We start from the raw sequence: 17,562 nt of genomic DNA, 5'->3' as shown, positions 1-17,562 counted from the left end.
AACAAATACATTGGAGATAAGCCCATCCTGGAGCAGTGGAGTGGGGGAAGGACCCCGAGGCGCCGGGTGCTGCCACAGGCTGGTGCCCTCCAACTGCGGACCGGAGCACGGGCACGGTGACTCCCTGGCCGTGGGAAGTCCGCGGCAGTGACTGCCGATACCGCTACCACAGTGGTCCGTCTACAACATAGTGGTGATCCTGGACTGGGAAGTGGAGACAGAGGCTGACCTGGTGACTGGAGGCGTTACGAGCAGCCGGCGTTATGGATGGGAGCGGCAGGCTGCGATCGTGGTAATCTGAGGCCTGGTTCCCTGGTGCCCGGTTCCTTTCTCATGACTGTCCTGCACATAAGAAGCCGATTGATTCACCCCCCCCCCCTTTGCTGGCTCCTGCAATACCCATATATTGAAAGCATATCAGTGGGACCGCGTGCTTGGGGAGACCTGAGGAGCCCCACGGGGAAGACACTGAGTGCCACCACGCATCACACGCAGCAGTAGGGTGACCTGGACAGTTTATGGAGGTGAGGTTGATCCTGTGAGACCATAGCTGAAGGAGTGGGTGAGTCTGAACTCTGCTGGAAGAGGGAAGACAGCCTGGAATTGGGCGGAGGACTCAACGTCGCAATGGGGAGAGGGCCCTCCGGCCCCCCACGGACCACAAGAGATCTGTGGTCCCTCCAGGAGGGAACCTTCTGCTCGCCGCAGTTGAGGGGTGCCTGCGGCCAGGGCTTGGTCACGCCGCCCAATATGCCCAGGTGGTGAGAGGAGACCTACTGTGAGGTCGCCATCCGGACTAGGAAATGTCCTCAGCCTCTCCCATTAGTCGGAGCGAAGAAGACGCGGGCGGGTGCTCTGCTGCCACAGCAACACAATGGGCAAAGATAAAGACCCTAAACCTTCCAGGCAGGGAAAAATTGACTGTTACATCAAAGTGGTCACCCCGCCCCCGGAGGAACACCTACGCCCCCCGAACAGATATGGCCACCCTGCTGCAGGCTATCCAGGCATCCAGGTCAGCACTGGAGGAGAAAATTGAAGGTGTTGGCTTGGAGGTCACACTCCTATGTCAGGATCCCAGTAACTTGTCTGCTAGAGTCACAGAGTCAGAGACGAGAATAGGGGGGTCTGAGGACCAGACCCAGGACCTCCGGAAGGGGTTGGCGGAACTACAGTCCTCGAATAAAGATCTTCAGTGGCACGTGGATGAAGCGGAAAACCGAGCAAGACGTAACAACTTCTGCTTTGTGGGTTTTAGAGAGAGTGTCGAAGGAGGAAACACCACGGACTTCCTGTATACCTGGCTCCAGCAGACCTTCCCAGTAGCCAAATTTTCAACGTGCTTTGTAATTGAACGCGCACATAGAGCTCTATCGACAAAACCCCCTCCGGGCGCACCGACTAGACCCTTTAAAGCAAAATCCCCGAACTTTTTAGACAGAGACTTGATTCTCAGAAAAGCCAGGAAGTTGGGAGACATTCGCCATGAAAATGGGCACATCATGATGTTCCCGGACTATAACAGGGAGGTCCGGAAACAGTGATGTACCTTCTACTCCGTCAAAGCTAAACTCAGACCCCTAAATTTACCCTACATGCTGCTGTTTGCTGCGAACTTTATGGGGAAAACCCACTTCTAAACACCCGAAAAGGCCTGACACTGGCTGGAAGAACGTCCTATCACGAAACAATCAGAGGACACCCGGCGCACAACCCCAGAGCGGAATGAAACAACACAGAGGACTGGCCCCAGAAAACTGTCAAGGCCCAAAACAACCGACAGCTACGAGTACAGGGGGCGACACCCTACGCGCTGAGGGGCACAGGACACCTACGACGACAAATCCAGCAGAAACAGGATTCCCAGAATACTGTAGATACACGCACACCCCGCCTCCTCGGGTGGACCGACCCTGGCACTGAAACTGACACCAGAGAAAGTACCTCGGATGGAGAAGATGTTGAAACGATGCAGGACCCTTCACTGGCAGAGATAGTGGATATGGAACAAGACTCCGAGCCATGGAAACCAGCCACGCAAGATCAAGTGCCCGACTCCAACTCATGATCAAGAAGTTTAAGGACCTACCGCGACTTATCGGCCTGGAGCTCCAGGCATGACCATGCTCACGACCCCAGCGACAGCGCCCTCTTGGCTCTGCAGAGAGACAGACAACCGGAAGCCAAGAACAGGTGACGGGACATTTCTGGCCTGAGACACTGATTGCAATTTTCCTGTCCTTCCCTCCTTCCCTGGTCCTTTTCCTTTCCCTACCCTTTTTGTACCGCTCCCCTCCCCCCCCCCTTCCCCAATATTTTCTTATTTTGTTGTCTTTTTTAAGACCCTTTACCGTGTTGTAGGTACTGGGCCTTCTTTAGTGTTTTTTGTGTAGGGTGGGCGACAGACCTTTTCTCACCCCTGTCCGCAGCATCGAGGGAGAGACTCTGGAGATGCGTGTGTTGGGGGTGGGGGAAGGCAAGGGAGGGGTTTCAATTGGCTACAAAGTTGTTGTTGTTCAGGTTGCAGTCTCGGCCTCACCAGTGGTTCTTCATACAAAACATACCCAGATACGGATATCCAGTCAGGCTACAACTTAATGCTGCGACAGGCTCGCACTACTCACTAGTACTACCCACGAATGTTGGATTTTGAAACTGCTCCCTTTACTGTACTAACCTAGAATGTGAATGGCCTCAGGGACAAATCAAGAGAGGGCTGGTGTCCTCTTTCATTAAACGTATACACCCTGATGTGGTGATGCCACAGGAGACTCATCTCCGGGGCCACAAATGTGGGTTTCTGGCACAGGGGGCTTATAAAGTTCTGGTGCACGCAGGGTACACTTCTGGCTCCAGGGGAGTGGCGATCCTTATTAAAAAATCCCCCCCTTTCTGTATACACCGAACATGGTTGGACCCCCAGAGTACATAGGCCGGGGTGACCGTGCGATGGGGCAGAAGAATGGTAACATTTGTTTCAATGTACGCACAACCAAAACTCCAAGCACGCACACTAAACAAATTGACGAAGATCCTGCTTGAGACACCAGGCTCCCTACACGTTATAGGGTGGGACTTCAATGAAGTAATGCATGCTGATATGGACCGGACGGGAGACCATGCCCAGGCGTCACCTGCCTCACTGCTTGCACGCCTCACCGATACTTTAGGGCTGGTGGATGCCTGAAGACATATGCATCCGGAGGTGAGACAGTATTCTTACTACTCCGGGGCACACAAGGTTTACTCCCAACTTGACTATGTGTTCCTACCGAAAGGTGAAATACAGGACATATACGAAGCACAATACTTAGCTAGGGGCTTATTGGATCACTCCCCGCTATACATAAGGATAGGCGACAGACAGCTAGACCGACACATGTTGCCGATTAAATCCATGGGACCTCCATAATGACTCTATACTGAAAGGCATCAGAGCTGACACTACTGCTTTCTTTGCAGAAAATGTGTGATCGGGCAGTCTGGAGTTGTACTGTGGGAGGCCTAAAAGACTGTACTCCGAGATAGAGCCCAGATTAGTATAGCATGGAAGATGGAAAAAGAAAGAGAGGAGCTGACATGCCTAGAGACCCAGATCTTAACCCTTGAAGCACGGAATGTAGTGCACCCAGACCCCCAGCTTTCGAGGCAATTGAATGATACCCAACGTCAGTATAAAGACTTAGCAACCCAGGTGGCTAAAGCGCAGGCCCAAGCGACCCTACACAAACTCTACGATGTGAGTGATAAATCCGGAAAACTCATGGCGTGGCGTAGCCGCAAGGAAATAGAGGCGCGATGGGTAGAGTGTCACACGGGGAGTACCACACGATAGGGACGAGCAGATCCTGCGCTGTTTTGCATCTTACTATGCGGACTTCTATAAGGCTCGACACTTACGTACCCACCGAGACATAACGGCCTATCTACAGGAAGTAGATACCCCTGAACTCACTGATTCAGACAGAAAGGGGCTGGACTCGGAAATCACGTTTGAAGAAATTAAAGCTGCTATAGTTCAGCTCTGTCCTGGGAGGACGCCAGGCCCAAATGGTGTACCGGCAGAACCCTACAAAAAATGTATGGACCTTCTCTGCCCACACCTCTTAATCCTTTTTAAAGAAGCGGCTGATGAGGGGATCCTCCCGTTAGACTTGCGAATGGCCATGATTGTACCTATCCATAAGCCAGGGAAACCTAAAGATAAATGCGATTCCTATCGCCCGAAATCCTTGCTTAATACGGAGGTGAAGATTCTGTCACCCGTTTTAGCCACTATATTGCGTCAGGTGATCCTGACCCTGGTGCACCAGGACCAGTCAGGCTTCTTGCCTGGTCAAGCGACTAGGCTGAACATGCGAAGTACACACATTTGGATGATGGAGGTTAAGGGGCATGAAACTCCGCATCTGCTGTTATCCTTGGACGCAGAAAAGGCGTTCGATGCAGTCCATTGGCCCTTTCTAGAGGACACCCTGATAAAATTTGGCTTTGGCCCTAATTTCAGGACCTGGGTGCGATTAATAAACACAGACCCCAGAGCCCGAGTCAACGGGAAAACATCAGAGGATTTCCCCATACGCTGTGGCACGAGACAAGGCTGCCCGCTCTCACTACTACTGTTTGCCCTCACAATATAAATGTTTGCCTGTCACGTGCGCCAACACCCAGGGATACTGGGATTTAAAATCACCCCAGACGATGAAATGGCCGAGAAGATCTCCCTGTATGCAGATGAAATACTCCTATATATTACACACCCAGACACAACAATACCCAATTTGTTCTACACAATAGATTATTATGGACAGCAGTCGGGATACAAGATCAACTGGTATAATTCCGCGATCTACAACTCAGGCGTGATACATGCATGGCCCACTCTCCCTGGGGATCTCCAGATTGCAGACGCCAGATTTACCTATCTGGGTATTTATCTCACAACGGACAAACACCTATGCTATCAGAGGAATATCAAACGCATTCTCACAAATTTTAAGGGGGACGTGCAGAGATGGAAACTTCTCCCACTCACAATACTGGGTACAGACTGTCCATGTTTAAGATGATTATGCTGCCCCAATTTTTTTACGCCCTACAGAATACATATTTTCCCCTACCGCAAGCACTCTACCGGGAAATAGCTGCAGAAATATATTCCTTTTTATGGCTGGGGAAGCAGCCCCGGATTGCGCTCTAAACTCTACAGCGCAACCAGTACAATGGGGGTATATCTTTGCCCGACATAGAAGCCTATTACTGGCCGGAACACTTAACCCCAATCAATGAATGGATACATATACCAGGGACACTCCCTACGTACAGACTAGAGAGGGCAACTATGAGCAACCGCACATTTTTGCACTATCTCTATGGGGGCAGAGGTAGGGGGAAGCTCCTCCTGGACACTCAGGTCACTTTCGACTCCTGGGGAAGGGCTACGAAAGCAATTGGGTGGAATCTTAGGCCCTCCAGAGAGACAACCTTGTGGCACTGTACCTGGCTTATGGAACCACATAAACTGAGGGGATTCGGAGGCTGGGATGCTATAGGTATATCCAAGTTAGGGGACATCCTTTGTCAGGTAACAATGAAAAGCTTTGAAGCTCTCAAGACCGAGTACTTGTTACACCCATCTCAGTTCATAAAATATGGACATCTTAGACATGCTTGGTTAGCGGAGAATAGGGGCGACTCCCCGCTGCCAGAATATGCATCGTTAGAGGGGCAATTGCTCCAGGAATGTATCACGACTAAAGCCGTCTCACTAATATTTAAAACCATGAATAATAACGCTCCAGATAGACTGCGCAAGCTGCAGTCGACCTGGGAGGGTAATTTAGGCGCGCTTGCAACAGTGGATTGGGAAGCGGCCCTAATGTTTCCCAGGGAGGTAGTGATCAGATCCCGACTGCGCCTCATACAATATAAAATGCTGCATAGAATATACTATGACCGCGTTCGATTGCATAAGATGGGGCAAGCAGAGGACCCTAGGTGCCGGAGATGTGGACAAAGCGAAGGCAACTTTTACCATATTATTTGGGAATTCGCACAGATACGAGCCTATTGGAAAAAGATAACAAGGGATTAGGCAAAATACTAGACACTACGATACCCCTGGATCCCAAACTTATACTGCTGGGTATCTCCTATGATGTCGACCTCGGCAGACCCCAGTTCATTTTCCTTGCATAAGCATTGGTCGTAGCTAAGAGAGACGTGGCAAGGAAATGGGGATCTATAGGTATACCGCTGCTGCGAGAATGGAGATTGGGGATAGACATGTATGTGGCTGCTGAAAGAGTCATTTACAAGGCAAGGAGCGGCCCCAGAAAATTCTGGAAGATATGGGGTAAATGGAGGAGGTACTATGGTCTCGATGTCACAGGGGACAATGCTCAAATAGATCATACTAGACAGGCCCCTCAAGATGCTTTAATACCCCACGAAACCCCGGGGACCTAAGAGAGGGTATGGGTCCAAGGAATTATACTCGAACTATAGTTACAACGGACCTGAACTGTGGCGGGAGGTCTAAGAATTATGGATAGTTCTTATTTTGTATGCTGTCTAATCATACTGAAGGCTGGATTACTGTAACCAACGTTATTTGTATACGGTTTGTTTTGAAAACGTCAATAAAAATATTTCTTTAATAAAAAAAACTATTCCAAGACCAATTGCATTTCCAATGCTTGTTTACATAAAGCTTCAGAATTCCACAAATGACAGTTTATTTTATTGTTGTTTTAGCTGGAGTTAAGTTTCCACAGTCAATACATTGTTTTTTCTACTATTTACAGTGGACTTGCCATTTATTGTTATACCACATCTTTCAAACATATCCACGTAATCCACGAGTATCCACATTTTCTGGAGATGCTCATTGGAGGTTTATAATGTAATAGCAGTGAGTATCAGAAAGGGGATCCAAAGGCGATCAGATTGAGCAGTACTGATAGGAAGGAGGTGATTGATGTCATTCTGTTTGGTAATGATGTCATTAAGAATAGATCCTCTGTTAAGTGTAGGGAGGGCAAAATGGTGATAGAGTTTAAGTAGACGTACATGAGTCTCTCATTTGAAAAGTTTATATTTAGTATTGCCCTGTATATTTCTTGTCAGTCTGAAAGATATCTCTGAAAATTTGATTAATTAACCTATTTTTCATGTTGGGTAGAAAGATAAGGTCAGGTGTATGTAGATGTTGTACAGGGAGAACGAGAATTCACCTTTGAGACATTCGGATGTGGTGGATGGAATGATATTAATGCTCTATTAATTACCGGTAATCTTCATTACTCCGGGTCCCGTTGTCCTCGTCCCATTCATTGACAATGTGGAGATAACCATCTACCGACAGAAAAAAAGACCAGAGGCATGCTGGGACCCCAATACTGCCCCTCCCACCGGGAGTACATAAGCAGTACTTACCCAGCATCCCGTCTGTAAAACCAAGCCCATACAGGAAGGACGGCTGCCCAGGAGGGCGGGAGGGGTGTATGAATGGGACGAGGACAACGGGATCCGGAGTAATGAAGATTACCGGTAAGTAATAGAGCATTACCCCCAGGTCCCTTATGTCCTCGTCCCATTCATTGACAATGTGGAGAATACCAAAGCAGAAAAGCTGGCCTTCCGAACCAGCCAGCACACCCAGGAAACCCCACAAAGAGAGCACTCCGAGGGAGCAAAAACAAGGGGGAACCGCAGGAGGCCACCGGTCAGCAAGGGACAAAACCCAGGACCGGAACTGAGCCAAGGAGAACAGAAGACCACAGTCCAACAAGGAGGCAGCAACCAGAAAACCGCAAACAGACCAGACCCCAGGAAAGAGCGAACAGCACCACCAGGGCCCCCAAGGACAACCACCAAGCACCCAGCCCAGAAGGAGAAGCCACAGCAAGAGCCCAGGAGCAGGCAAAGCCACAAAATCTGGAACGAGGCCGCACAAGGCCCAAAGAGCCAGCAGGACCAAACCCCAACAAGGAAAAAACATAGCAAAGCGAACCAGGTCCGTACACCAAACCACAGCAGGAGCAGCGGAAAAGACCCAAGGGAGCACAGCGACCACGACCTGGAGCCAACCAGTCCGGAAGAAGCCCACGCAGAGCACAGGGGGAGGCCGACAGAGACCGAAAGCACACAACCACACAGCAGGGCCGGAAGAAAACAAACAGAGGCAACCGCCCAAATGGAAACAGGAGGAAGCAGAGAAGCCAGAGGCACAATCAGCACTGACCCCGGACAACCAGCAGCAAAGAGGGCAGAGCCCCACAGAGGCAGGATAAAAAACCACAGGCCCGCACCCCGACAGGAGAGGGGAGGGAAAGGGGGCCCGCCAAACACCAGGAAAGAGAGGAGCGGGCAGGACAACAGCCCCAGGACAGGGGACACCAGGCAAAACACACCCCAGAGCCGGCACAGAAGACACAGCACAGCCAGAGCGACACAGGAAGCGCAACCGGAGGCCACGCCCGAAGCGCCAGCAAGCCAGCAGAGCAGGAGCGACTGGAGACAACCAGGACACGCCAACCCCGAAGCCCAGAAAACCAGGGCCCCACACAGGCCGGAAAAGGCAAGGCGCAGCCCAGCAGCAAACAAACCGGAACGCCACCAGCCACAAGAAGGGCCAACAAAGGAGGAGCACCTGGGAAACGGGGGGGGGGGCCCCGAAGCCCAACAGCAGCCAAGGAAATCCGACTGAACCAGGCAGAAAAATGCAGACACCCAACCAGAGGTGAAGCAAGCCCGGGAAGAGAACAGCCGGCAGGAGCAGGGGCAAGGCAGACCCCACCGGGGAGCCACTCCCTGAAACCCACAGCACACAGGCCCGGACAGAGGGCTGAAGAAGGCGACAAACAGGCGCCGACAAGCGCCCAGGAGCAGGGAGCTCAAGCTGCCCCCACCTAGGCACCAGGCAGACCCAGATGCCGCCAAACAACGGCGAGGAGACCGGGAGCCCACAGGGAGCAACCCCAACAGGAACCCAGGCGAACCCCACAACAAGGATAACCGCCGAGGCACGAACGCCGGACCCCAGAGAGCACCGGAAAGGGAACCAAAGCAGAGAACCGCCACACAGAACGCACCATAGCACAAGACGAAGCCCCTCGCCAGGGCAGAATGACAACCAACCTGGGCGCCAGGCACACCGGGGAAAAAAACCCAACCCACAGCCAACAGCCAGGCTGCGAGAGGGCCGGGGCAACAAGGCCCCCCCTCCCAGAGAACCAGAGGCAGAACAAACCGCTCCGCCCATCAAAGGAAGCACCAGAGTCCAACCACACCAGCCAGACAAAAAGGAGGAAACAGGCAGGAGGGAGAAGCAACCAGCAGACAGGGGCGGCAGGAGGAGCAGCCACAGAACTAGCAACACCACCGATGGAACCCGGAGACAGGGAAACCCCTAATCCAAGGAGAAGGGCACAAACAGGACCCACCAAGGCCAACCAAAGACTGGGAGGGAAGACCAAGCTGAAACACACAGCACCCGGCAAGCCAGGCCGAGCCCCCAAGCAGGTATGAACCAGGCCCAACCCCCCTGAGCACCGAGCAAGCCAGGAGACACGGCCGCAGGCCGCAGCAACAGCAGGGAAACCATGCCAAGGAAACCACTGAAACCAGAAACAGCGCAAGAGAAAGCCGAAGAGACACGGCCACCCAGACAGCAGCACCCTGCCCAGAAGAGCCAACCAGCCAGACACAGCACCAGCCTGCCCACACGAAACAGCCCAAAGGCTAGGGCCCACAGGAGGCCTCTGGACAAGAACGGGCACTCCCCAAACCATCCAACGGAAAAAAAGGGAAACTGAGCACCAGGGAGACCCAGGCACAAATCTCGACAGCCCCAGGCAACACAGCCAACCCTGGAGCACACCCAGGGCACAGCAGGGGAAGTAGGCAGCGACAGAAGCAGGCCGAGCAGAGTGGAAAACCCAACGACCCCCCAAGGGGCATGGGCACACAGCAAAACGACCCTCCATACGGAAAAAATGCAACCCAGCTGGAGCAGGAAAAGCAGGGAGTGAACACGCAACCACGCCCCCCAGCACCAAGGCCGGCAGGCAAGCCGAGAGCAACAACCACCCCAGCGGGCAAGGAAGTCCAGCCCCGACAAAATCCACAGACCCAGCACAACCGGACGAGATCCAGAAGGAAGAGGAAGCCGGACCGGCCCACGAGGAGGAAACCAGGACAAAGAGAAGGACCCAGAGGACAGAAGCCAGTGCGAAGGACACGGAGAACCGGAGTCCGAGCAAGGCAGACTCAGCAGGCAAAACACAGCATAGTAATCCATGGCAACCCAAGAACTCCACGGCACGCCCGTGACATGCATGTTTTAAAAACGAGCGAAGCACAGCGTCCCAGAAAAACGGAACAGCAACGAGAAAACCAACCCACACGAACCACAGAACAAAAGTGGGTGGTGGCTCGAACAGAAGCATGTCACGGCAAACACAGCCTGCACAGGGCAGCACGCTGCCATCCACCAGCCCACATTGCCGCAGCATCACCTAGCCAGGCGAAGAACAGCAGCCAGGCCAACAGAGAGCCCAAGAGCACCCCAGGAAGGAGCGCACCAACACAGCCCATGCCAGAACCGGTGGAATGATGCCTCGGTACAATAACAGAAGTCGTAGGGGCTGACAGACACACATAGCGCTAACCCGTCCCAAAGGCAATGGGAGCGCCGCACAGAAGCACCAGCTATGCTGCACAAGGACACAACCAAGCGCCCGGAAGGCGCAGGGAGAACAAGTGACCCACCCAGAATCACATACGACCCAGAGACACGAACCGAGGACCGAGCTCCAGGGCCCGGCGTACCAGCTCTAAAGGCGGAAGCTCCACCTGCGAGAGAAGGAGGCTGCTGGACAAGTGTCAGTGGAAATAAAGCCATTCCACAGTCAAGGAAGGGAGCTCCCCACACGCCACCAAGCTGGTCAGTCATCGTGATCCTATATGAAACGGTTGGTCAGTAAGAAGCACACGACATAGAATGGTAGGGAGTCTTCAGCCAAAGCCAACTAGCATGCCGGTGCACCCTGGCTGCTCACGGGCCCCTTAAGGTAATAACATAGAAAGGTAACTGACCTACATGACACCTTTGGCACTACCTCTGACACTGCAGAGGTCCACCTGACAGCAGCAAAGGGTGAGCCAACGAAAGGGCACTTGTAGCCACCAAGCGCCAGGAGCCAGATACTGCGAGTAGCCCAAACTGACGACACTGCAAACAGCAAGCTGCCGAGACCGCCCGGTCTCGAGGAGAAAGCATCAGCCACCAAATATGGACCCCGCTCCACGGAATCCCCCAAGGCTGTGGAGACCAGGAACAGCAGCATCAGGCACACCCACAGGGAGAGGAACAAAATCCGCTATGCGGGACTCACCAGGAGAGAGGGTACCACCAGCAGCAAGGCCCCCACTCCAACAGCATGAAGCCAGGAGCACTGCAAACGCGGCACGTCTTCCACCCGGCCGGGCCTCAGGAAGACGCGCATGTGACCCAGAAGCACCCGTTAGGATACGCGCCAGCAGCAAAGGGCCGGCCGGCCAGGCAGCTCACCGGCCAGGAACAGGCATGTCACCCACCAAGCCCAGCAGGCCAGGGGACAGCCCAGGAAAATACCGCGCCCGCACAGCCAGGCAGCCGGGCGGGGGGAGGAGAGAAGAACGCCACTCAAGCCCAGCAGTAGCAGCACCAGCAACACAACGTCCATTCTGTCGACAGACAGAAAAAAAGAACAGACGGGATGCTGGGTGAGTACTGCTTATGTACTCCCTCTGGGAGGGGCAGTATTAGGGTCCCAGCATGCCTCTGGTCTTTTTCTTCCTGTCGGGGGATGGTTATCTCCACATTGTCAATGAATGGGATGAGGACATAAGGGACCTGGGGGTAATATGTATTTCTTATGCACTTTGCAATAGCCTAGGTTACGTGATATAAAAACTAGTTTCTTCTCTATTTTAAATAATACATCCACATCCGTGCATTGTATAGTTATATGAATGCAGACAAAGCATCTTCAAATAGTTTGAATTTTTTGGGAAAAAGAAATTCTGCATTATTTCCTGGAAAAGAAGAAGTTAAGATCCTCACGCCTTGCTAAGACTACAATCCGTCCCAACAACGGGAAGTCTCTGCTGCTAATTATCTCCCGATGGTGATTTGTAAAGCAAAGTTCTCCCCTCTTCACCACTGTGCATCACGTACAGCGACCGATTTACAACCTTGCAAGCGCACCTCGAGTAACCAGAATTTCGAACAAATGTGCATTGAGGACTATTGTGTCCAAGCAGACGGACATTTTAAACACCCTATAAAAACTCTTTTTACAAACAAAATCAATGATTTATATTGGCGTGTGACTGGAGGTAAGTGGAAGCTTCAACAAAAAATATCACTTTTTAAAATGGACTCCTATTTCAAAATCAAGTAGCCCTTTCAGCTATAACCAGAAAGAAAGATCATTTCAGATCAATGTACATTCCTACCTCCTCCTGCTCCACAGTTTGTTTAATATTTGGACTGCTTTCCACAGAAGGCCCATATTAATAGCTTTATTTACTTTAGTAACATACCTAAACTTATAAGGCTAATGTGAGGGCAGCAGGCGCGACGCACGGCTTTTCTCAATGTGTAGTCCATGAGCTAGGGTAAAAGAACTCTGGATGCGCTGAATGTGTGTCACAGCGGACCTCTGTTTTTTAGCTTCTGCTTAAAGTTTCTAACCTGCATCTTTGCAAAACACAATTTCATTATGCAAATTACACAACTTCATCGTCAAAAGTTTTCATCCAGTGGATTTCAAACCTATTATTTGCGCGGGGAACTTGTGGGATCCTTGCTATATTATTTCAAATCACGGTTTATTCGTATATTATATGCATTTTCTTAAGTAAGAATTGCCAGTAAGACAGCTCAGTGGGTTAAGCGTGTGTTACTGCCTGGAATTCTTTACAATCTGCAGGTAGTAATTTGAATCTTAGCAGGGCTTGTTTAAACTATCATTCTTTGCACTTTATAGAATGACTACTTTTGTCATCGGTACCCGAAAGCACAACCACAGTATCACGAACCCGATAACACAATCAGCTATTACCGTGAGTGGACCTCAGCACCAGTCTCAGAGGTTTACATGACCAGCAGTGTGGCGGATGTTTTGCTGCAACAATAATGAAGATGTTGCCAGAATGCAGATTTATGTGCAGATGTGGGAGGGTCTAATGTGTTTTCTACAGAAGGCTTTTCACCTAAAAAGGGGTGTTTCCCACCTTCCCTATATCTGTTTTTCAATCAGTTTAGCATCACTAAAGATATAAATGAGCTTTGTTTCACCTGCATTGGATGCCTTGCTCACTCTGGACAGAGCTCCACTCCTCCCATGATGAGGGTCGAACACCAACCCGGCAACGCCTTAATTTCTGTGAAACAAGGTGAGGACCACGTGTTACTGATCTAAAGCACACTGACTCGCCATCAGGCATGGGATTCACCGCCAAACACCTCGCAGAAGCTACACTACCCAAAACATACTACATGGAAAGGACTGACACCTCGTGTACTCTGATATAGTTCCATTATCATCACAGTAAGAATGGGGTACCACGGTGTAGCCAGGGTGTCGTGGACCCTGGTGCAAGCCAGAAAACTAGGCCCCCTGTCTCTAGCTGGGTAGTAATGGATAACTGAAATTAGGGAGTCTCAAGCTCCCTGACTACCTCAGGCATGGTGCCCCTACACCTGATGCGCTATTATAGCAACAACGCTGCCTAAACAGTAAATTCAAAGCAAAACCTAATGACAGTGTGCTGGCTCTGAAGGTCATTTAACTGGTTTTTCCCCTCCCGTCCCAGCTCTTCAGCGGCTCTGGCCTATCGTGCAACCTTGTGTCTGTCATGTAGGCCTGCCCAGCTCTGCCCACTCACTGCCAGTCATCAATGCACTAGGATAGTAATACTATCTGTTATACCTTCAAAGCAGGAGTGAGATGGTGGGAAAGTAATTCATCTCCACAGAAGAGGAAGCATGGAGGAGATACAGGGAGATTAAATGATGAGGGGGAGTGGGGGGATCGGAGGCAGACGGGGTTCAACCTTGTTCCCGCCCCAATACATACAAAAAGCATTGGCTAAACTGTATCGTCATGTCCGGCCTGAACAGGAACATAAGTAACACAAGATGTGTTGAGACCTACTTGATTCCTCATTGTGTTATAGGTTAAGGCCTATGGTACAGTGAGCACAGTACCCATGTATGGGCATTTCCATCGCCCTTAGGGCACGGCATTGAGGAAAACACAAAGGTGGCGGGTGGAATGCTAGCAAAAAGTCTCACAGGGCAGCATTCCAGTCCCCTCATTTTCACCCACTTTGCCATCACAGACTGAGACCATTGATATGAAAATCATTCTTGGTCCTGCTCCAAACCTAACAGTCCAGCATGGACTGGCAAGCCAGGCCCCCTCTGAACAGGAACACAAATAACTTCAGACTGGGTTTTGTTTACTTGGGTCACAGTGCGGTACAGGTCGAGTACTCTGACACGGTGAGCATGGGCCAGGTAGCATGAGTATCCAAGAGTTTACAGCTCATGCCTGGCATTCTGCCAGCCAGGCCTCCCAACACACACTGTTTCTGCCTGTAACAGTGCAGAGAGAGCAGAGTTTGAGCCAGGGACCAGAGGCCTTCTCTTATCCGCAGAGGCATGGTATAATGCCCTTAATGACAGGTACAGAATATAAGGTGTACGTTGCCTTAATTGCAGGATAGACCAAAAAGCTCTCATTTTTTTTTTATATATCTTTGTTACATTTTTTCTATATGTTTACATAAATTTCAAGTGACAGTACACACTACATCAATATCAATATTATCAATTTTTGCCACTGTGGACACAAAGCAGTATATTACTTACACACTATTCCTGATATATTGTGTACCCATGGTGCGAAACTAATTGTACAATTATAAAGTATCATTAGCATCTATCACCTGTACATGCTGTCATCTCCAATCGAGGGGCGGGTTGTGTCTACCGATTACACCCTTTCATGACTGCAGCCATTTATATATAAGTATATCAACGTAAACTGAAACATAGTGTTAATGCATCACTGAGCTTTGAGTCTATCGTATACAGTGCTACATATCAGATATCTGCTTTCCTTTTCTTTTATAAATATAACATTTGAACCACATCTAATAAAACCTAAAGAAAAGACAAATAAAAGACTTTTTAAAGAAGAGATATCAATCATTTGCAAATACAGGCAGCTAGTTTGTCGAGTGTCATGAAGTGTGATCTAGACTAGGCCTGCGCATGGGACGGTGAGTGTGGGTTGCTGTTTCTACTGTGTATTCTGCTGTTGAGATACTGGGATATCGCGCAGTGAGAACTATGCCTATGTAATGTTTTGTGAGGAATGCGAGGTCTGAGGCTTGACCAGCCTCCGATAGCGAAGTATCATAGAGCTGCGCCGTGTCTTCTATTCCTGGGTGACATGTCAAGTGTTGGTTCCTGTGTGCTGCATAGGTGCCGTCTGCAATGTAATATCAAAACGTGTAAGGGCTTTAAGCATGTCATCCCATGTATGTGCAATGGGATATTTTCGCAGCCCTGCCATTTCTTCCCTGTGCAGGGTGGTGCTCTCTGCCTGTGCCCAGACCCCGAAGGACTTCACCCAATGTGAGGCTTCCGGTGGGTCCGTGCATTTCCACCTCTTAGTTATCAGCCGTTTTGCTGTTATAAGGCCTAGGTCTCGAAATCTGGAACTTACTTTGTTTTCTTTGGTGCGTGTATATAACCCTAGGATACAGACCTCCCATGTAGCAGGCACTTCAACCTTAATGCAATATGTGAGTGTATCTAATATTATGTGCCAGTAGGGCAAAAGCAGGCGGCAAGTCCATAACATGTGTAACAAGTCAGCACCTAGTAGACAGCATCTCGGGCATTCAGATGTATTGATGTTAAAATACCTATTAATCTTATCTGGTGAGAGATATGCCCTATGTAGTATATACGTCTGGATAAGTTTGAATCATGCATTTCGTGGTATGTGTGTAGCACTAGCCTGGACGCGTTCCCACTCCTTATCAGTCCAGGGACAGCCCCTATCTTCAGTCCAACACATGCGGAGTCTCTGTAATGGTCGTGTCACGTGGGTGCGCAAAGCCTGCACTAACCAGTGTATCACATGCGATCCCTCCCCCATTACATGTAAATATTGCAACAGTTGATGCGTTGGCGGCTCATTAGTTAAGTTTCCCCATGCTAGTGTCAACATCCGTTTGATAGTTGCATGCAGAAGGAACTGGCCTGCTGGTAAATTATTATCTGCCGCTAGTGCCTCAAAAGATAACAAGGTACCATCTGCATATAGGTCTCCTAGTGTCTCAACTCCCGCTTCAGACCAGGGCATCAGTACTGTGTCACTTATAGAGTCTCTGCCTCTGGGTGTCCCGACGATCGGCAATATTGGGGCATAGGGGATCGTATCTTTTGTGAGTTGAAGGCTTCTCTTATAGCATCTGTGAGCCAACTCAATATGCAGTTGCACTGGGCGGCAGATTTTCGCCAGTAAATGAAACCATCCATAAATTTGGTTTTGTGTCCATGTTGACGACTTGGTCGCCTAAATTTATGAATGTTGCTAATCTGGATGGTAAAAGTAGCGGTGAAACAAACTGGCATGTAGCAGTATTGTTTTGCACTGTTATTCATTTAGTTGATTAAGTTATTATTAAAAAAAAAAAGCTGCAACTTCTTATTAGTGTCTCCCCACTGCTTCTGCACTTTTACGGTTGCTTTAGATGCACGAGTACAGTAGTCATTTCCTCAAGTGACCTGAAGGCTCAAGGAGGGCAAACTAATAGACGTCGGAGCAGTGGCTTAACGCAATTTGGGCTCCCCCTGTGTTATAATCTTAATGTTTTAGTATGAGTTGGTATGTTCCAACACCCCTTCCCCCAACCAGTATATGGTATGACCCTAGGGAGCTCACCTTAGAATGTTCAGGTGGGTTCCATCATTGCTGAGAGCGGATGGTCAAGAATAAAGAGTGAGAACTTCTACTCGTGTGGTTTCAGCTTTATTACAACACTGGCGACAAACTGCGAAGGGGGCAGCTGGCCATCTCCCCTCTGTGTATTCTCTCAAGGCAGACTACTTGGTGAAGTACTCAACATGTTCGATTTAATGGAGAAGTGTACACGTAGGAAATTACGGCGCAGAGGAGGGCAAGCACTATAAAGAACATCGCGCTATCTAACAACTCGAAGTATTGTGGGAAGGAGTTGGTAGAAATGGACTAACAGCTGACCAGAGGCGTGGCTCGTGTGAAGGAGGTCTTGTGCCTGGCTATTCTTTGGGCTACGCAGTGAGTGTGCTAGTATGTTTTAGTTGGTGCCCTGTGGATCCCCGCTGTACGACGGACGTATTGACAAAGGAAGCACTTACTTGGTCAGCGCAGTTGTTGCGAGGCACGTATGTGTGGCAGTGCTGAGGCAGACACTTGCGTTTTGAAGCGCCCCATGGGGAAGGCTCTCTGA

The sequence above is a fragment of the Triturus cristatus genome, chromosome 3_2 (assembly GCF_964204655.1).
Source record: "Triturus cristatus chromosome 3_2, aTriCri1.1, whole genome shotgun sequence".
NCBI lineage: Eukaryota > Metazoa > Chordata > Amphibia > Caudata > Salamandridae > Triturus > Triturus cristatus.
This window is presented reverse-complemented; position numbering follows the sequence as displayed.